A 22,478-nucleotide genomic window follows, 5' to 3' on the forward strand; every position below is an offset into this window, starting at 1 on the left:
TGTTCCACATCTACAGATTCAATCAACTGGGGATTTGCCAAACTTGGATGGCGGGGGCAGGGGGAATTCCAGAAAGTTCCAAAAAGCAAAACTCGAATTTGCCACTTGGTGCCAACTATTTACATAGTATTTACATTGTAATTACAACTATTTACATAGCACTTACAAAGTATTAGGTATTAGAAGTAATCTAGAGATGATTTAAAGCATGGGAAGGATATGTGTAGGTTATAAGCAAATACTATGCCATTTTATACAAGGGACTTGAGCATCCGTGGATTTTGTTATCTGTGGGACTCCCTGGAACCAATCCCCCAAGGGGACTAAGTGCAATACATGGGTGTTGGGCAGACACTGAAGCATGGCAGCCTTGCATTTGGGAACATAATGATCCAAACGGACAAGCAGTAATGTTGGGAAGCCACAGGACTGGCTAAAGGGACAGTCATTTGTCAGGCTACAAAAGTAGGCTTACAAGTCAAGAGACACTGGAACTGAGTGCTAAGTGGGGACAGAGTGTTCAGCCACTAGAGTGAGAACCAAGGTTTAAGAAAACCCAGCCACATGGAAGCCTTGATCAGGACTCACTTGAGGAATGCAGGCAGCCTCTACAAACATGGAAATGAATTCTTCCCCAAAGCCTCCAAAAGGAACGAAGTTATGCTGACATCTTAATTTTAGGACTTCTGTCATCCAGAACTGTGACATAATATATTTATGTCATTTTAAGCCACTAAGTTGCAGTAATTTGTTACAGCAGTAATAGGAAACCAATATAAATACCTTATGAAGACACAGTAGCCACAGAGAAACTATCAGAATAGTCATGATAGTTAGGTTTTAGGGAAATAAAATTGTTGGAGGAGACAGACAAAAAGTTGAATTAAAATATAAAAAGAGCACATAAGAAGATTCAATCACACACAAACTTTCTGGAACTAAAAACACTTTAAACTAAAATATTAAGAGAAAATTGTCACTGTTAAGATCCAACTTGGTGGTATGGAAGACAAATAGAACAAAAGCTTAAAAGACAGAATGAATATACAAAGAAATGGAAACTACAAGAGGGAAAAAAAACTCGAGAGATATAACTAGGGGAAATAACATAAATAAGAGGATTCCAGAAAGATAAAGAGATATAGGTTTGCTTTAAAATAGCATCAAATCTTCTGTGGTAACATGTTCATGGGGAGTGCAAGCTCCTGGAAGCAGCGGGGAGGGAAATGGGAAGGGGGAGAATAGTTATAAAGGGGGGCACACTGAGCTGCCTAGAGCCTCATAAGCAGCACAGCTGAAAGCTTGGCCCTGTGTGGTGTGTGATGTGTTCAGACAGGTGGGATAAACCACTGCATCTCAGAAAGTCTTCCGGAAAGAGTAAAATTGACTGTCCAGCTCCCGCTGGTGTCCTGTCTGCCACCAGCCAAAGGTCGGTGACTCCAATGACCCAGATGTTAGATGGTTAGTTACTGTCCCACAGGTCCCTGAGGCTCTGCTTTTCTTTTTCTTTTTTTCAGTCTCTTTTCTCCCTTTGTTGCTATCTGATCCTTGAATGCATATTTCATGGCTGATGCCCAGGGTGTCTGTTATCAAACCATCATTTGATTACATAACTGTCCTTACTTGTGCTTTGGCATTTTAAAAGAATGGAGCCTTAGAGAAATGAGTCACAAATAGTCAAAAGAACCAATGTCTTAATAAACCACTAGATTGAAAGTTGAAGCTGAGCATTAGGAGACCAGCAACAAAATATCCATCATTAAACAAAAATTTTTTAAATTAATTAATTAGTTAGTTAGTTTGTTTGTTTGTTTGGCTGTGTTGGGTCTTTGTTGCTGTGCGCAGGCTTTCTCTAGTTGCGGTGAGCGGGGGCTACTCTTCATTGCAGTGCGCAGGCTTCTCATTGTCATCGCTTCTCTTGTTGCAGAACACGGGCTCTAGGCATGTGGGCTTCAGTAGTTGTGGCTCGCGGGCTCTAGAGCGCAGGCTCAGGAGCTGTGGTGCACAGGCTTAGTTGCTCCGCGGCATGTGGGATCTTCCCGGACCAGGGCTTGAACCCGTGTCCCCTGCCTTGGCAGGTGGATTCTTAGCCACTGCGCCACCAGGGAAGCCCCATCATTAAAAATTAAATTGTTACCGCTTTAACAGAAACTCATCAAAATATCTACAAGATGAGTAGGAAGCGAACTTGAAAGTAACAGATTGATGTATCAAATAACAGTGTGGAAAAATCAATTTTTACTGCTGTTTTATTTTCTAGAACATTTTCAAAGAAAGAGAAACAAGTTCGATTAAACTGTCAAATTAAAAAAAAAAAATCCCCAAGAAACTGTGCCTGTACTTTTTGCCAGTGCTCAGTGCTTGATTACATAAAGTTCAATAATAACGTTAGGATCTCCTGGCTCTTGAGCCAGAAGACTCAGAGTCTATATATATGTATATACATTGGTTAGAGGAGAACAGATCTGCTGCCATGAACCCCTTACTTCTTCTAATGCCCTCTCAGAAGACAGGTTTAGTGCTGGAAAACTCAGAATGAAAGTACCTGAATGAAAGCCCAGAACAAGTCAAACTTTGGCAGCCAAGATGCAGGGCAGTTTTTCCAGCCAGCATGAGAGGGTGGGCGGGAGAGGGGAGAAAAGAAGAGATGCTGTGGAGTTTAATAAGAGGAAAGAGCTATTAAATGTATTTACTTTATTTTTAGAAATTGCTCTTTGGCCCTTTGGTCTCACAGCCAAAGCAGGGAAGGAATGAGGAAAGAGAAAAATCAGCACCGAAGAATATAGAATTTAGTCCAGTAGATTTTAACCAACATAGAAATTCACTGGGAAGGTTCTATGGGGGGAAGACATAAAGGGCCAGGTGAGAAGGGACAAATTTTGTTTGTTTTCCAGAAAACTGTCAACTCCAATTCTCATCAAGGATTCAGGGCCAGCATATAATTTCTGAACCTTAGAGTGTGCTGGGCACTGAGGGCTCCTGAGCAGAGAGCGTGAAGGGGCTGTGATGAGCTGGGTCAGTTCTGCGGAAGGAGCAGTAAGTGGTAGCAACTGGACCAACCCGGGGAGTAGGAGGTGATTCCAGGTCGTTTCAACCAGAGCTCTAGGTGGAAAATCAAGAGAAATAAGATGATGTGTTGAGGATAGGGAATGTGTGCAAAATAGTGTGTGTATGTGTAAGGGAGAGTTTGTGTGAATGTAGAAAACAGGATGGGGCATGGTTCACTGGAGATCATGGAAGTACAAGTTATTCAAGAGTATCAGTTTAAGATTTTAAAAAATGAGAGTGGAGGGACTTCCCTGGTGGCACAGTGGTTAGGAGTCCACCTGCCAATGCAAGGGACACAGGTTCGAGCCCTGGTCCGGGAAGATCCCACATGCCGCGGAGCAACTAAGCCTGTTAACCATAACTACTGAACCCGCGTGCCACAACTACTGAAGCCCATGTGCCTAGAACCCGTGCTCCGCAACAAGAGAAGCCACTGCAATAAGAAGCCCGCGCACCGCAACGAAGAGTGGCCCCTGCTCGTCACAACTAGAGAAAGCCCACACGCAGCAATGGAGAGCTAATGCAGCCAAAAATAAATAAATAAATAAATAAATTTTAAAAATTAAAAAAAATATATAAGAGAGAGTGAAGAAGGGGACAGCCAATGGGAAATAAGCTCCGAAACAAGGTAGAAAGCTGAGTCTATCCCCCTGGCCAAGATACGGAGATAATTCCCTTCAGGATGCCTCAACATTGGGGATCACATTTTCTTTCTTTTTCTTTTTTAAGTACTAGGTCCTTTAGCTTATCTTTATATTTTTATTTTTATACATCTTTATTGGAGTATAATTGCTTTACAATGGTGTGTTAGTTTCTGCTTTATAACAAAGTGAATCAGCTATACATATACATATATCCCCATATTCCCTCCCTCTTGGGTCTCCCTCCCACCCTCCCTATCCCACACCTCTAGGTGGTCACAAAGCACTGAGCTGACGTCCCTGTGCTATCTGGCTGCTTCCCACTAGCTATCTATTTTACATTTGGTAGTGTATATATGTCCATGCCACTCTCTCACTTTGGGGGACCACATTTTCTAAGCTCCTATTGGAGACACATGCTCTGATAAGACTACTTGAAAATGAGTTCATCCCAGAAAATTCTACAGTTGCTGTATTAGCAGGGATTTTAACCTCTGCACTATTGACACTTGGGGCAGAATAATTCTTTGTTGTGAGAAGAGCTGTCCTGTGCAGTGTAGGATGTTTAGCAGCATCCCTGGCCCTTACCCACTAGATGCCAGTAGCACCACTCTCCTAGGTATGGGGGTCAAAATTGCTCTGGTGGAGAATAACTGCTGTTCTGCAATAGACAGTAGCCCCATTTCAGTCCTAATCCTCCTTAAACTCTGCAGGTTTAACAGGATTGTCTGACCACACCCTCCTTTGGTAAACTCTCTCTTGGCCTCAGTGAGGGTTTATTCCCTTGATTCTCCTCCTCTTCACTGCCAACTCTTTCTCAATCATCCGGAGGGTAGGTAGAGTCCTAGAATCTCCTCCGTTCTTTCTTGATGATTTAATCTGATATTCCCCCTGTTCCTTCAAAGTACCAAACTCCCAAGACCATGGGCAAAATTCAAAGGATATGGCTCCTGGTAGAGCATGAGCTTTGGCTGGGTAACCGGAGCAGTGAAATCAGCTAAGTACTCAGGCTGCAAATCAACTTCCTTGCCCCTGAACTCGCCTCTGAACTTCATACCAACACTTCTGAATTCTCACTCAGAATTTCCCTCTGGATGTAGCTCTGGTGACTTAAGATGAAAATGTCCAGGGATGACTTCTCTCTCTGCTCTAGAATGTGTTCCCTATGTCTGCTGACGGGATCTTCGGCTTTAGTGTCCCTGAAACATCTTTGTCTTTCTCCCCCTAAAGGCACTGGGTCCTGGATCTTGATCTCTGCGGTGAGTCCATTTGTTTGTACTCCTGCAGTGTCCCTGTATCCATGCCTTCCTCTCCACACCATGCTGGCTGGATCCTCTTCATCCCTCAACTAGATGCCTTTCTCTCCACCGTTTTCTCTCTCTCCATTTTCTACCGTCTATCTACATGTTTTCTCAGAGCTTACTTTTTTTTTTTTTTTTTTTTTTTTGCGGTACGCGGGCCTCTCACTGTTGTGGCCTCTCCCGTTGCAGAGCACAGGCTCCGGACGCACAGGCTCAGCGGCCATGTCAGAGCTTACATTTTTAAAAGAGGAAAACGTGCATGAAGTTGATGCTGAAACTAGCATTAATTCTAACAAGAATTAATATTCTTGGATATATGAACTGATTGAAGATATTCACACCCATCTTAGTAAGATAGCATTTTCAATACATTTTTCAAATGTTTTAATGAAAAATTTCAAGAATACAGAAAAGTTGAAAGAATTTTGCAGTAAATGTCATATACCCAACTGCCTAGATTCTAGAATTATTTTTACTAAGCTTGCCATATCACATATCTATTTGTCCTCCATTCTATCCATCTATCAATCCAGAGAAGTTCCAAAGTAACTTGCAGGCACCAGTATATCTTACCCCCAATACTTCAGCATGTTAGAATTCAATATTTGTTGACAGTTATTTTTTTTGTAAGATCAACATGCAATGAAATGCTCAAACCTCAAGTGAACCATTCTGTGGGTTTCAACAATACATACACCTGTGTAACAAAACCCCCCTCAAGACAGAGTCATGCCATCACCCAGAAAGTTCCCTGATGCCATTTCCTAGTCAATCCCTGCCCCAACTCCACCCCGGAGGCAACCACTGTTCTGAGGTTCTTCCACCATAGGTTAGTTTTGCCTGTTTTAGAACTTCATATGAATGGAAATCATACAGTATGTGCTCTTTTGTGTCTGGATTCTTTTAGATAAAAATAATATTTTCAAGATTCATTCCTGTTGTTTCATGTATAAGTAGTTTGTTCCTTTCTATCGCGAAGTAGGATTCCACTGTGTGAATATACCACAGTTCATTTATCCATTCTCCTATTGATGCAGACCTACGCGTTTCCAGTTTTTGGCAACATTTTCAATAAAACTGTACTTTTCTTTATCATTTATTAAAGTTTGTAATATATTTTTGTTGTTTTAATCAACTGTGGACTAAGAATAATTATAATATCAATTCAATACAAAAGAAATTTTTATCACTTTCAATTTCATAGTCACAGAAAGTTATATTAAATATACATACTTTTCTTTTTGCAAAGTATTATGAAAGGGTAAGCAATAAAAAACTTTAAAGCATAAAAATGTAGGGAATTCCCTGGTGGTCCAGTGGTTAGGACTCCATGCTTCCAGTGCCAGGGGCTGGGTTCGATCCCTGGTCGGGGAACTAAGATCCTGCAAGCTGGATGGTGTGGCCAAAGGAAAAAAGTTATATTAGGATAAACTTCTAAGGAGGAAGTGGAAAACAAATAAGAGTTTGAAGGAAAATGAGAAACAATGTGAACTATCCAACCGTTAAAGATGATCTGTGTTTCTTAAATGGATGATGTAAATAATAAATTGCCATGGCATTTAGATTCCACTGGATACATCTGAAAGAGCAATATTTATAATATTCCAGAAATGTCAAATTTATGATGAAAACTATTAGATGTCAAAGTAAAATTATGCAAAGGGGTTCATAATTTTCCCAAAGTATTTTCTAGAGCTCATTCAAAATACCAACAAGAAAAACAGAAGTCTTCCTTGCTGCTTATTATCCTAAATTGGAACCTGGGTTCCAATTGATCACTCTCTAGCTGCAATTGTCATCTTTGAATCCCAACAGGCCTTGAGAATACTAACAATTAGGCAATTTTCATGGATCCGTTTTGGCCTTATTTTATATCTCATAAAACTGAAACTGAGGTAAGCCTTTGGGCCAAATGCAACCCAGATGGTCAACCAATGTGGTTTCATTCATATGCCCCTCTTTTTTGGTCTGTGGTCAAGCTCTGACCCCAAAGCAGAAGTGAATTCACAGCTTTTCACTGGGAAGATTTGGGGTCTTCCACCATCTTCTTTATCTTTTTTCCACTCATGTGGCTAGAATACTCCAAAGGAAGTCATAGGTGTCTTTGCATTGGTTATTTCATTTTTCCTCTGAGAAGGCCTCTTTTGGCTGAGTTTGAATAGCCACAGATGCTGTTACAGAAAACAGTGATTACAGAATTTAATGGGTTCCTTGTGTATTATATTTAGCTGTGTCTATAGATATAATATGAAAAGAGCTCACTAATTTGTGGAAAATATAGTAAAAGTGGTGGGAATGGCATAAATAAAACCACTGACTGATAACATTTTAATATGAATAACCTGGAGCCTTTACAGAAAACTAAGGGTCATGGGTAGACTCAACCATTCTTCTTTTCCCAGAAAATGTTCACTTTTTTTTTTTTGGCTGTGCCATGTGGCATTCAGGATCTTAGTTCCCTGACCAGTGATCAAACCTGTGCCCCCCGCAGTGGTTAAGAATCTGCCTGCCAATGCAGGGGACATGGGTTCGATCCCTGGTCTGGGAAGATCCCATATGCCGCAGAGCAACTAAGCCCGCGAGCCACAACTACTGAGCCTGTGCTCTAGAGTCCGCAAGCCACAACTACTGAGCCCACATGCCTACAGCCTGTGCTCCATGACAAGAGAAGCCACCTCAGTGAGAAGCCCATGCACTGCAATGAAGAGTAGCTCCTGCTCTCCGCGACTAGAGAAAGCCTGCATGCAGCAACCAAGACCAAATGCAGCCATAAATAAATAAATAAACAAACAAATAAATTAAAATTTATATTCAAAAAAAAAAAAAAGAAATGAGGACAGTTAAGAGACCTCTGGAACAACATTAAGCGCACTAACATTCACATTATAGGTGTCCCAGAAGAAGAGAGAAAGGGCCTGAGAAAATATTTGAAGAGATAATAGCTGAAAACATCTTACGTGGGAAAGGAAACAATCACCCAAGTCCAGGAAGCCTGGAGAATTCCATACAGGATAAACCCACAGAGGAATACACTGTGACACATTGCAATCAAAATGACAAAAATTAAAGATAAAGAGAAAATATTAAAAGCAACAAGGGAAAAGCAACAAATAACATACAAGGGAACTCCCATAAGGTTATCAACTGATTTTTCAGCAGAAACTCTGCAGACCAGAAGGAAGTGGCATGATACATTTAAAATAATAATTGGACAGATTATCTGTCAGGCAAGAGCTGCTGTGATGGTTTATGATGATGCCAATAAAAAGTGGGTGCCAGCTGGTGGTTCAACTGGGTTCAGGAGAGTTCATATATATCATCATACAGGCAACAACACGTTCAGCGTGGTGGGCAGGAAGATTCAGGACCATCAGGTCGTGATAAACCGTGCCGTTCCTAAAGGGTTGAAGTACAATCAAGCTACACAGACCTTCCACCAATGGCGGGACACTAGACAGGTGTATGGTCTCAACTTTGGCAGCAAAGCAGATGCCAATGTTCGCAAGTGCCCTGATGCATGCCTTAGAAGTGTTGAGTTCACAGGCAACAGGGTCAACATTGCCTAGACAAAATTCACAGCTACCTGCCCAAGTTCAGAATGGCCCATCACAAGAAGAATTGGAAATTCAAAGAAGGCAACTACGAGAACAGCAACGACAAAAGGAGCTGGAGTGGGAAAGGCTGGAGAGAGAAAGGATGGAAAGGGAGAGATCGGCGAGGGAGAGGTTAGAAAGGGAAAGGCTGGAGAGGGGGCGACTGGAACAGGAGCAGCTGGAGAGAGAGAGAGAAGAGCGGGAGGGGCTGGAGAGACGGGCCCGGGAAAGGCCAGAACGAGAGCCGCAAGAGCAGCTAGAAAGGGAGCAGCTGGAAAGAACATCAAATGCTGCTGCCCCTGCCTCTGAGGAGACTTCTCCAAACTCTGTGCGGGGAGACCCCTCTGCTTCGGAGCCAGGCTTGCAGGCCGCCTCTCAGCCGGCAGAGACTCCAGCCCGACAGGGCGTTGTCTCGGGACCACCTGCACCCCCACCCCCTCCTCCACTCCCACCAGGTCCTGCCCAGGCATCAGCCGCGCTCCCTCCTCCCCCAGGACACCCTCCACCCTCCACTTCCGTCCCCGCCTCCTCCACCACCTGCCCCTCCCCTCCCTGCATCCCGATTTTTTTCGGGATCCACATCTGAAGACAACTGCCCTTTAACTGGACTTGCAGCTGCAACTGCTGGAGCAAAACTTCGGAAAGTGTCACGAATGGAAGATGCCTCTTTCCCAAACGGAGGGAATAACATTAGTGTGAATTCGGCCTTATCTAAAACAGATACAGGTCATGGAAAGGGACCCCTTCCTTTAAGGGGTAGTGGTTTAATGCAAGAAATGAGTGCCCTGCTGGCCGGGAGGAGAGAAACTGCTGAAAAGGGACCAACAATAGAAACAGAACAAAAAGAGGACAAAAATGAAGATGGAGAGCCGGTAACTTCTAAGGCCTCTTCAACAAGAACCTGAACACTCTGAGCAACCTGAACAAGCACTTGAACACCTGAACCAGCAAGAAAACGCTGGGAAAGAACAAATACAATGAATGGCAGCAAGTCACCTGCTATTTCCAGACCCAAATCTGCACCTTCTCCACAGCCCAGGGGAACGGCGTCCAGGCGGAAGCAGGACATTCTAGATGAAATGAGAAAAGAATTAACTAAGCTAAAAGATGAGCTCGTTGATGCAATCAGGCAGGAACTGAGCAAGTCACATACTGCACAGAGAAACAAACTAAGGAGAGATAGGACTTTAATCCGGAGAAGGAAAAAAAAAACCTACAAAGAACAACTGTTAACAACAACAAACCCCTACGTTTTGTGAGCTGTAAGAAGAAAATGGAGACAAACAGTCGGAAGGAGGGAAAAACCAAATACTTTGAAAGCCTTCAGACATTACTACTCTGGCGATAAGCTATTTCCCTCCCAGTTTGCTGCTTTTTTCTGACCTTTACAACAGGATGGAAGGGAGTCATACAGGAGTTCCTGTATCAGTTATGCAGAAAATACTAAACCTGTCAGGCAAGATCGCCATGCCTTGAAATATTTTCATGTCAAGAGAAAAATCGCACATTTTCCACAATCCACACTAAGATAAAGAGGAGAAAGGCTTGAGAAGTTTTTTTCAGAGAAGGCTGAGGAAGAATTTAGCAAGTTATGCTATTGTATTGTAAATGTTTCTCTCAGGTTTGTCTTCCTATCATATTTGATATTCCATGAATAACTGAGGTCAGCCCTATGCAGGTTAAGATCATAAGATGTGGAACAAATGGAATTGTATGTGCTTTCACAGGTGATATTTGTAAGAAAGTGTCCTAAAAATGATCTGTCCAGAGTGAGGAATTTTAGAACAATAGGAAGTCTCTCGAGTTAGACTTCATGCAATTTTGTAGATTCAAACATAAAATTCGTCCAGAATCTAAAGATGTAGATGCCTTCCTAAATTGTTACAAATGCTTTACCAAATCTGTGACTCCTACATAACACAAACCAGTGGTCAAATGTAAAACAATATATTGTAGATTTACTGTAGGTTTTCAACCTTTTTTAGATTTATGTGTATGGACATTTTTATAATGTAATTACAACTACCACAAAATTAACTTTTTTATTTGTTTTATTTTATTTTATTTTTGGCTGTGCCACACAGCTTGCGGGTTCTTAGTTCCCCAACCAGGGATTGAACCCGCGCCCTTGGCAGTGAAAGTGCAGAGTCCTAACCACAGGACCGCCAGGAAAGTCCCCAAATTAGCTTTTTAAATTGCAGACAGTAATGCATGTCAAACTAATATGTAGTGGCCTTTTCAAGGCCTAGTCCCAGGGAAAAGATTTTGCAGAGTATAGGGGAGTAGGAGGAAGGGAAGGAATAATGTTTTACTTAAAGTTAATTTCTGCACTATCTTTTTTTCTCAATTATCTGCATGAATAATAATGAGGAATATTTTGTGGCTTTAATTGGTAAATATGTTAACAGAACCAAGTACTTCATCTTTTACATCATGTCATCAGCTATTTATATTTTAACTTCGGTAAGTTCAATGGTCTGAAACATGATTCTGAGCTTCACGTGAATTATATCTTACTGCGGAACTCAAAACAGCCACATAGCACAGGGACGTCGGCTTCGTGCTTTGTGACCACCTAGCGGGGTGGGATAGGGGGGGTGGGAGGGAGATGCAAGAGGGAGGAGATATGGGGATGTATGTATATGTATAGCTGATTCACTTTGTTCTACGGCAGAAACTAACACACTATTGTAAAGCAATTATACTCCAATAAATATCTATTTTAAAAATGCTAGATCTTAAAAAAGAAACTGGTTTATGCACTAAAGTTTTGTGCCTTGATCTAATATTAACATGATGTCTGTGTAAAATGACAAAAAGAACCAATACTGAATCACATTACATTTCCTGTCATCCTGCATTATCCCAGATTGCTAAATGTGTTCTTTCTAAGAAGTTTCATTGAATTACTGTATACATTTACTGTCCTATGTGACAGTTTCGTCATTGTTAAGAGATTTCAGTAATTAAAATGGGAAACAGAAGCTTAGGTTATTTTCCTTATCAAAACTATGTTCCTTGAAGCCGCATTATTATGATGGCTTTCATGCTCTTGTACATTGGATGTCTTAAACTGAGTGTAGTTCAGGGGATCCTGTCTCATTACAGGAAGGTACTTCTTTCCTTCAACACTGTGATCTGACCTGTGACAAATCTGTACTATATACTATGTAACTGGCTAACAAGTCAATTGCAAACCAACTGAATGTCCAAATCTTAGTGCTGGTGCTGAAATCTCTTCACAATAGTCATCATGATCTCAAAGTTTGTTTCAAAATTTGCAAACATCAAGTGTCAATCAAATAAGAAGGTGAAACACTAATGAATGTCGAATTTTCATGCTTTAGGTGTACTTCCGTTTTAGATTTTTTGGTTCTCTGCTATTTTTACAGTACTGTTTCATTTAAATTTCCTACATGCTAACTTCGTTTGTGCGATTGAAATAAAATTGCAGTATACATATGTTTAAAAAAATAATTTGTTGTTTAAGTCACCCTGTCTATGGTATTTTTGTTATAGCAGCCCAAATGGACTGAGACACAGAGTTTAGCACATAATTATTCCTGATTATTTAATCTGTATCTGTTCTCACCTCAAATTTAAACTTCTTGAAGGCAGGTATTATCTAAAATTTCTGTCCCTCACAGTTCTGATCACTGGATTAGGTACATAGCAGGTGCTTAATCTGGGGAATGATAGTCAAAATCTTAATAGCTGACTAATTAGAAAGAACACTGGGGACTTCACAGTGGTTAAGAATCCGCTTGTCAGGCTTCCCTGGTGGTGCAGCGGTTGAGAATTCACCTGCTAGTGCAGGGGATACGGGTTCGAGCCCTGGTCCGGGAGGATCCCACGTGCCACGGAGCAACTGAGCCCATGTGCCGCAACTCTGAGCCTGCGCTCTGGAGCTCAACTCCAGAGGCTCAACTACTGAAGCCCGCATGCCTAGAGCCCGTGCTCCACAACAAGAGAAGCCACTGCAATGAGAGGCCCACGCACTGCAGTGAAGAGTGGCCCCCGCTCGCCGCAACTAGAGAAAACCCGCGTGCAGCAACAAAGACCCAACTCAGTCAAAAAAAAAAAAAAATCCACAAGAAAATCCATTAAACAAAAAAAAAAGAATCTGCTTGTCAATGCAGGGGACATGGACTAGGGCCCTGGTCCTGGAAGATCCCACATGCCGTGGAGCAACTAAGCCCGTGAGCCACAACTACTGAGCCCGCATGCCTAGAGCCCATGTACTGCAACAAGAGAAGCCACCACAGTGAGAAGCTTGCGCACCACAACGAAGAGTAGCCCCCGCTCGCCACAACCAGAGAAAGCCCGTGCACAGCAATGAAGACCTGATGCAGCCAAAAACAAACAAACAAACAAACAAATAAAAGATTTTTTTAAAAAAAGAAGAGAAGAAAGAACACTGGCCATAGTGTTTGGTGAGCACCCTCTGTGCCCAGCATTTTAGTTGCTGGATTGTAGGGAAGTCCAGGGGTTCCAGGGATGGGGCCAAAGTAGCAGGGGGAGAGTGGGGGCCCAAGGCTGTGGCTGTTTACCACCCAAACCAGAAATATTTATATGTTTATAGCAGGACTGGAGTTAGCATCCAGCTTCTGGACTCCAGATATCACAGTCCAGATAGTTTGATGTGTTGGATGATGCTGGTGCTCCGCCTTGATCCCCTCCCATCCATTTGTACCATTTTTTTCTTTCCCTTTTGGGGGTGCTTTTGATTTCAACAAGCAAAGTGTGCTGCACCTTTACGGAGAACTACCTTCTAGTTACTGGACCCCACTTGCCTGCAGGTGGAGGCCCTTGGCGTGGTCTACAGCCTGTAACGGATGGGGTGCTGGGGCAGGAACCCTAGCTCCCTTGCCTCGGGCGAGCCCACCCCAAGGCATCACTTACACCTGAGCCCCCCTCAGAGTTGGGACGTCCCCACCTGTGGAACGTGGCCGAGCAGCCTTACTCTCCTTCCCCCGCTCTGCTCACCACACCGCTCTCTCTCTCATGGTTTCACCTGTGAGCACTTGCTTACGAAGCCGCTCCCACACCAACCTGACTGTGGGGATTCTGACGGTATTCATTTCCTAGGTCTACTGTAGCAAGTACCCCTGCAGCAAGTACCGAGTGGCTTAAAGCAACAGAAACATCTTCTCTCAGGGTTCTGGAGGCCACACGTCTGAAATCAAGGTGTCGGGCAGGGTATGCTCCCTCTGAAAGCTCTAGGGAAGAGTCTGTTCCATGCCTTTCTCTTGGCTTCGGCTGTTGCTGGCAATCCTTGGCATCTCCTGATTTGTAAACACATCATTCGTCTCTACCTCTGTCTTCACACAGGGTTCTCCCTGTGTCTGTGTATCTTTTCTTTTCCTTCTAAGGACACCAATCATATTGGATGAGGGACCATAACCTCATGAGTATGGCCTCATTTTAACTTGATTGTATCTGCAAAGGACCTGTTTCCCAATTCGGTCATGTTCACAGGTGGGGAGGGAGGTGTTTGCTGTGGCTGTGAGGGAAGGATCTGTTCTAGGCTTCTCCCCTTGGCTTGTAGATGGCGGTCTTCTCCCTGTGTCTTTTCATAGTGTCATCCTTTTGTGCATGTGTTTCTGTATCTTAATTTCCCCTTTTTATAAGGACACCAGTCAGATTGGATTAGGGCTCATCCTATGACCTCACTTTAATTTGATTACCTCCGTAAAAAGCCTTTCTCCAAATACCACCATATTCTCAGATTAATAGGTGTTACGACTTCAACATGTGAATTTTTTTTTTTTTTTTTTTTTTTTTTTTTTTTTGCTGTACGCGGGCCTCTCACTGCTGTGGCCTCTCCCGTTGCGGAGCACAGGCTCCGGACACACAGGCTCCGCGGCCATGGCTCGCGGGCCCAGCCGCTCCGCGGCATGTGGGATCTTCCGGGATAGGGGCACGAACCCGTGTCCCCTGCATCGGCAGGCGGACTCTCAACCACTGCGCCACCAGGGAAGCCCCAACATGTGAATTTTGAGGGGATATAGTTTAACTCATAAGGGGGGCTTACAACTTCATATCTTTTAGGGGCACAATTCAACCCTTGACACTGACCTAAAACATCTTATTTATTACTTTAAGATTTTGTGAAGGTCAACTATATAAACACACAAAAAATGGTATGTACAGTATATAGAACCCAGTGGCTCTATTTTCCAGTCATCATTTTTTATTTATTTATTTGTTTGTTTATTTATTTATTTAGGCTGCGTTTGGTCTTCATTGCTGCTTGTGAGCTTTCTCTAGTTGCGTTGAGCAGTGGCTACTCTTTGTCGCGGTGCGCGGGCTTCTCACTGCAGTGGCTTCTCTTGTTGCAGAGCACAGGCTCTAGGCGCACGGTTTTCAGTAGTTGTGGCACGCAGGCTCAGTAGTTGTGGCTCACAGGCTCTTGAGCGCAGGCTCAGTAGTTGCAGTGCACAGGCTTAGTTGCTCTGCGGCATGTGGGATCTTCCCGGACCAGGGCTCAAACCTGTGTCCCCTGCATTGGCAGGCGGATTTTTAACCACTGTGCCACCAGGAAAGCCCCTGTTCAAATGTATTAAAATACTATATTTTTATCTTTCTGAGTTGTCATAAAATCAGAAACAATATTATAACTTCATTTATAGGACATAAGTATCTACAACATTTGTGTTTTTACTTCCTGTAGTTAAGGTTAGATTCTTTTTCTGATAAGTATCAGTTTTGAATTGGAAATTATGTACCCTTAAGTGTTATTTGTATGAAACAAATGAGTCATTAATAACAGAATAAATAAACTGTACAGTGGTTAAGAATGTGGACTCTCCTGTCAGACGGCTTAGGTTTGCATCAGCTCTATAACTTACTAGCTGTGTGACCTTAGGCCAGTTAATTAATCTCTCTGAGCTTTCATCCCCTCAGCTGTAACTAGCAATGAGAACAGGACTGTTATTTTGAAGCACATTGCGCAGTGTCTGCTCATAGTTAACACTCTCTAAATATTAGCTATTATTTTGCTTGAGGTATTCATTTATACATAATAAGTCTGAAAATGTAAAGACATAATAGAATTGAAATTTATAATTATCTCTTTAGGTAAAACCTCACACTTTTCCAGGAAAGTATTACTAATATATTCCTTTAAAATAACAGAATATAACTAGTCTTTTCTCTTTGTGTTTCTGAATTTAACTATTTATTACCAAGATAAAATTATTGTTCTGTTTTCATGAGAAAAAAAGTTTAATTGTATATAATGTTTTTTTAAAAAAAAGGCAATTCTCTAATATGGTACAAATTTAAACATCACAAAAAGAAATATAGTGAAAAGTAAGTCTCCTCCCCTTTCCCCCAAATTATCAGGTGACCTTTCCAGGGGCAACCATCGTTACAAGTTTCCTTCCAGAAATAGTCTATGAATATGCAAGGAATATATTTTCTTACCCATATTTTAAAACATTATAGCATATTATGTACGCTCTTCTGCATCTTGCTTTTTACAACTTAATAAGATACCTGGGAAATGTTCTCTTATCGATACCAAGTAGTTTTGTTTCATTCTTTTTCAGTGTTGCATAGTATTCCACTCTACGGATCTACCAAACTTACTTAACCAGCTCCCAGTATATTTGGTTGGCTTCTTTTGTTACTGCATGTGTATTTGCATCTTTAAGCTCATGTGCAAACATATCTGTAAAATAAACTCCTAGAGTAGAATTGCCAAGTCAAAAATATCTGCATATGAAAATCTGGTGGCACTTTGTAAATTGCTCTACAAAGAGGATGGACCAATTTGCCTTCCCACCAATACTAGTCTTCCCATCACCATCAGGGCATTGCTAAATTTTCTGAATTTTTCCAACCTTACAAGTGTCAACAGCATCTCATGCCACTTTGAATTTCTATTTCTCTCATTAGAGTGCAATTAAGCATCATATCATTTGCTTATGAATGATTTATATTTCCTTTTTTTTACAAACTATTTGGATAACTTACCAATTTTTCTATTTAAATATTATTTTTTTTCATAATAATCTCTATTAGCTTTTTATATATGAAGGAGTCTAAATTTGGTCGTATGTGTAGTATATTTCCTGTTTAGTCATTTGTCATTGATTTTGTTATGGTTTTTTTTTTCCAGGAATTAAAAAAAAATTGTTTTTGTTAAATCTATCAATAAGGTAGGAGACTATTGCAATTCTGCAGGTAGGAGCGTCAGGTGGCTTGGGATAGAGTAATGCTAGTGGATGTGGTGATAATTGATAATTGTATTTGAGGATACAGGTATTGGGAAGCTAGAGCTTGGCTGACGCATTAAATATGGTGGCAGGGGGTGGGGTGGGGAAGGTGAGGGAAAGAGAGGTTGACTCAGAGGCTTTCGGCCTGAGTAACCAGGTGGACAGTGATACCTCTGACTGAGATGGACAAGATTTTAGGGGGAGCAAGTCTCTAACCTGTTTTGGAAACATGCTTCCACATGCCTGGTTTCATAATGTGATACACATTCAGGTCCTGTTCATTCATTGTCTACTGAGGCTCTTCCCATCAAAGTGAAATGCTGAGTCAAACTATATATTCAGCATGTCTGGAACAGTCATTACTACGTTGCATCATAGGTGGTGACTTAGAGTTCAAGAGAGCTAACATCATACCCGCAATGTCATTGCCGCACCCTGCATCTGTGGTCTCTTCTGGGGACTTCAGCACATGCTCTGCAGTCACCGAGGAAACACTGACCTGGCTCTGTGTCTGGGGTTGATTTAAAAGAGTTTGACTAGTTTCCCCTGAATTCTCAGGTATTTAACTGGCAGGTTGAGTCAGTTTAACAACTTGGCCCGGTAACCCAAAACCAAAAAAAATCAGACTGGTTTGTACACGTCTGGAGAGAGGGCCATGGTCTGTGAGCTCAGCTGGTGGGGGCAGGGGAAAAGGTTGATTTTTTCAGAGATTTTATAAACATAAAATTCTGCATGGATGATTAATAATTCTGTGCAACATAATGGGTGTTGGAACACAATGGGGAGAAAATCTTACTGAAAGAAAATAAACAGTTGTGGAATGATTCCAGTAGGAATTTAAGACAATCTCAAGGAAATCTCTGAGGGTCTGTTTTAATCTGTCTTTTCATGTATCCCTTTGACAGTAAAATTAGTGCCCAGCATTATGGAACACGGTGAAAAGCAGCTGCCAGCTAGCATCCTGACTACTTTTATTACAACACATCCAATCACCAAGTCCTAAATATCTTCCTAAACAGCTTTCAAATCTATCTTCTTCTTTCTGCAACTTAATGAGTAAAGCTGAGCCAATCACCACCCCAAACAAGATATCAAACATTCCTAGCCCCTCTGCAGTGTTCTTTAAATTAGGGGAAATAATACCTTCATTGTACAGAGAGTAGACAGTTTAGTTACGACGCTTACCTTGCTATTTTGTTGATTCTGAGCCACTGAATGTTTTCAGCTCTGATCACCCAGTTGGCTTTCCTAATAATGTCTTAGAGGTTCATCCAGAGGCCAGGAGAACAGAACATATACATGTACTACAAGGGGGCCTCAATACCTTAGCAGGTGGGTTACAAACTAGTGTAACTCTAGATGGAAATGTACATGTTACCTTCCTTGGCCAATTGTATTTTCCTGAGATGGTGGCAACACTAGATTCCCATCCCCTGTGCTCCTCTGCAATGTGATCTTGTCACTCTCCCATAGAGTTGGGGGTCTCATTGTCCTCTCCTTGAATCTGGACGAGTCTTAGTGACTTTCTTTTCTAACAGAATGTGGTGGAAGGGATGTTTTGGACTTCAGTGGACAAGTCATAATAAGCCTTGCAGGTTCTGCCTGGAAATCTTGGAGCTGCTACTCTTGGGATACTCCCTCTATGAACCCAGCTGTCAGGCTGTGCAAAGCACATGGTGAGGCCAGGCTTGGGTGCTGTGGTTGACAGCCCCAGCTGAGCTCTCAGCCAACAGCCAACTTTATCCACATGTCACAAGAGTGAGCCACCTTGGATGTTCAGCCCAGTTGAGGCTTCAGATGACCGAGACTCCAGCTGACATCTGATTGCCACCTCAAGTGAGACCCCAAGTGAGAACTTCCCAGTTGAGCTCAGTCAACTCACAGAACTGTGAATGGCTTGTTAAGTAGGAACAGTTACTTAAACATCTGCCATTCTAGGAGAAATAAGGGTCAGGGAAAGTAAAATCAAGGAACACATACTGAGCATGAGACTCTATGGAAGATACAAGAATATGTATGCAGTTGAGATGGGGAGAAGGGACACTTACATAAAAGAGTAAGAGATGGTTCAAGGTAGCACATGACTCCTAAATATAGGTGTGTAGAGAACAAAAAGATCAGTGTAGGCTGGGAGTCTTCATGGAGGAGGAGGGACTTGAAGTGAGAATTAACAGATAGGGGAGTGCATGCAAGCAGAGAATAAGAGGGAGGCCTGGGTACAGCACGGATAGAGGTATGGCTTTAGAAATGTGCCTAATGCTTAAAGACTGAATAGATCGACATGACTGGAACACAGCATTTATATACTTATGTAACAGCTGATAAAGTTGGAGACAGACCCAGAATAACAGGTTAAACTGCTTATCAAGAGAAAGGTTAAGGCGAGAGTTTTGAGTTGAAGAGCCATCTGTACTTAGGTGAGAGGTGAGACCATGGAAGTGAAGGTCTCTGAGGAAAAGAGTCTCAAAATAACTTTGTTGGAGTATGGAGTCTTTTAAACTGATCATTTATTTTTGGAAAAATCCAGTTTCTATAAAGCAACTCATGTTGGATAGGGGAAGGAAAAAGAATCATCAAGGAAGGAGAACCACTTAAGATTATCATTGCTGAGGAGGATGACAATAATCTCCAGTGGTTCCATCCTAACTGAGGAGAAATTTGGGAGTCAAAAGTAATCTAATGGGCGCTGAGACCACTGATACCAGCTGCTGAGGACAGGGCTGTTCTATAGCTATTTCAGTTACTCTTGAAGCCAGTTTTCAGGGAGCAGCCAGACCCTCCTTAGCCCAACCTCAACTCCAGGGAGGGGTGAAGAGCTGGAGAGTTTAATCCCCAATGACCAATGATTTAATCAATCATGCCTACGTAATGACACCTTGATTTAACAAACTCTAAACAACAGCATCCTGGACGGCGAACAATTGATGTACCAGTTGGGTGGCATACCCTGACCCTACAGGGACAGAAAATCCTGTGCTCTGGACCCTTCCAGACCTTGCCCTATGTATCTCTTCATCTAGCTGTTTACTTGTATCCTTTATAATAAAACGGTAATTATAAGTATAGAGCTTTTCTGAGTTCTGTGAGTTGTTCTAGTGAGTTATCAAATGTGGGAGGGGCATTGTGAGAACTCCTGAATTTTCAGCCAAGCTGGACAGGAGAGCAATTGGCCCCAGGCTGGCATCTGAAGCGGAAGCCGTCTTGTAGAACTGAGCCCTGCTTTGTGAGGTCTGCATTAACACTAGGTAGTTAGTCTCAGAATTGAATTGAACTGGAGGACACTCAGTTGGTGATGTGAAACACGAGGGGTCATGGGGAGAGGTGATGCAGATCACAAGGGAGGGTAACCAGGTGGGGCATTTTCATTATGAAGCCCTATGTGTATAAGGCTCTCCCCTTTTGTGGTAAAGGGGAAGGGGTCATGTTGATGAGGTCAGAACTTCTGTCTCCTGCACTTTAATACTTTGGTAAGAGATCTGCCCACACATCCAGGGTGGTCTGGCACTTGGTGCTAAGCCAGGAGGTAATGAAGAAAGGGACAGGAACTGCTTCCTGGATGTCTTCAGAGGAAGAGGGAATGAATGAATTCAGGCAGAGATGAGGTTGAAAAGGAATTAAATCTCCATAATGCATGGATTTGGTGCCACATATGGCCCCTGATTCACCTTTGGATAAGCATACCTTTCCTATTCTCAGTGTATATGGAGTGGTGGGGCGGACCCCACCACCTGGCTCCTGACCCAAGCCAATGATTGGTTCAGAGGGGGCCCACTACCTAGGCCAGGCCAATCAGAGACAGGAGGCATCATGCCAGGAATTTTGCCAGCACTACTGGGGAAAAAATAAGCTTTTCTCCACTCTACACTCTAGGCTTGCTAAGATGTAAGCCTAAAAATGTGGGTGGGTGTCTTGACTCCAGTTGAGGTGAGCGTAACCTGCCAAAGAGTGAAACCAACACAAAGGAAAGCAGAGTGGGGAGGTGTGTATGTGTGTCTGTGAGAGAGACAGAGACAGAGAGAGTGAGACAAAGAGGCACAGAGAGACACAGATGATATTATCTCTGGAAGGGCTTGTGTGAGGGTAGTTTGTCTTGGGAAGCAATCCCAAAAAAAGAGTGAGCAACTGGGAAGAGTGAAATCAGAGCGAAGGCAAAAACAATTGGAAGATATTTTATTCAGTTGCTCATTGCTGTGACCAACTGGGACTGGATCCCACTGAGACCTTCCAAGAAGCCATATTGACAACCTCACAATAGTTTAGGAGTGGGACACACTGATCAAGGCTCCAGGCTCCCAGTGGATCAAAGGATGCTTCATAAGACACTAACTTCTCCCCACCTTTAGTGGCCAAGATTCTCCAGAGACCAGCCCATGCTGATAAAGAGTTTTGATACACATACAGATTGAATAACCCCTTATCTGCAATCCTGTTTCGAAGGGAAAATAAAAAAGTTTTATTTAGGCTTTTGAATAAACTCAGCCAATTCACTTAATCAAAGATGCATAAGACACAGCATATAAAACAAGAGATTTGTTTAAGAAAACAGATGATTTTGAAACATTTAGTGCTTAATTCTACTTATATGAGGTACTTGAATAGTCAAATTCATTGAGACAGAAAGTTGAATGGTGGTTGCCAGGGGCTAGTGAGAGGGAGAAATGGGGAGTTATTGTTTAATGGGTAGCATTTGGGATGATGGAAATGTTCTGGAGATGGATGGTGGTGATGGTTGTAAAACAATATGAACTTACTTAATGTCACTGAATTGTATACTTCAAAATAGTTAAAATGGTAAGTTTTATGTTATATATATTTAACCACAAAAAAATATTTACTGCAGAAACTTAGCTATAATGAGTGATTCAGGGGGTTATACCACCTCCTTGGCAATGACCAGATAATGAGCTTGATGATTAGGCCAGATTGACTATAAAAAGCAAATGCTTCAAAGAGTATTGCTGTAGTTTTCACTATAAAATATAAATTCATTTTCTGACTTGGAGACAGAACAACTAAGAATGTGATTAAGAGAATGCTCTTAAGGATAAAAGGCCAAAAATTTGGCCTGTGCGCTACGTTAGCAATGGGAAAATGTAGGGCAGGAAAAGAATTCTTCTCACAGAGCAGGAATGCTCTACAATTTCTTCTTTACTACTTAAAAAATGGTGGGCAATCATGGTCTAATGAGAAAAAACACTGGGTTTTTTGTTGTTGTCATGGGCACAATCTATGAGCAATCCGTTCTTTGATTTTATTAATTGTCACCCCTCCCCATGTGTTATTATTCTGATTAATATACACAGATACTTTTTTTTAAAAATTTTTATTTATTTATTTATTTTTGGCTACATTGGATCTTCATTGCTGCGTGTGGGCTTTCTCCAGTTGTGGCGAGCGGGGGCTACTCTTCATTGTGGTGCACGGGCTTCTCATTGCAGTGGCTTCTCTTTGTTGCAGAGCACGGGCTCTAGGCTCGCGGGCTTCAGTAGTTGTGGCACGCGGGCTCAGTAATTGTGGCTCACGGGCTCTAGAGCGCAGGCTCAGTAGTCGTGATGCACAGGCTTAGTTGCTCCGTGGCATGTGGGATCTTCCCGGACCAGGGCTCGAACCCAAATCCCCTGCATTGGGAGGTAGATTCTTAACCACTGCTCCATCAGGGAAGTCCCCTACACG

At 42.3% G+C, this 22,478-nt stretch overlaps 1 pseudogene across 1 annotated transcript; it reads left to right on the forward strand.

Moving 5' to 3' along the window:
- Positions 1-336: 336 nt before the first annotated feature.
- On the forward strand, positions 337-9,842 carry LOC308605047 (protein enabled homolog; annotated as a pseudogene). The gene is made up of 3 exons: positions 337-407; positions 4,920-4,948; positions 8,147-9,842. The product of its transcript is annotated as a protein enabled homolog (transcript).
- Positions 9,843-22,478: the final 12,636 nt, after the last annotated feature.

Source organism: Mesoplodon bidens (genome assembly GCF_964165515.1).
Source record: "Mesoplodon bidens genome assembly, chromosome: 17".
In the NCBI taxonomy this organism is placed as follows: Eukaryota; Metazoa; Chordata; class Mammalia; order Artiodactyla; family Ziphiidae; genus Mesoplodon; species Mesoplodon bidens.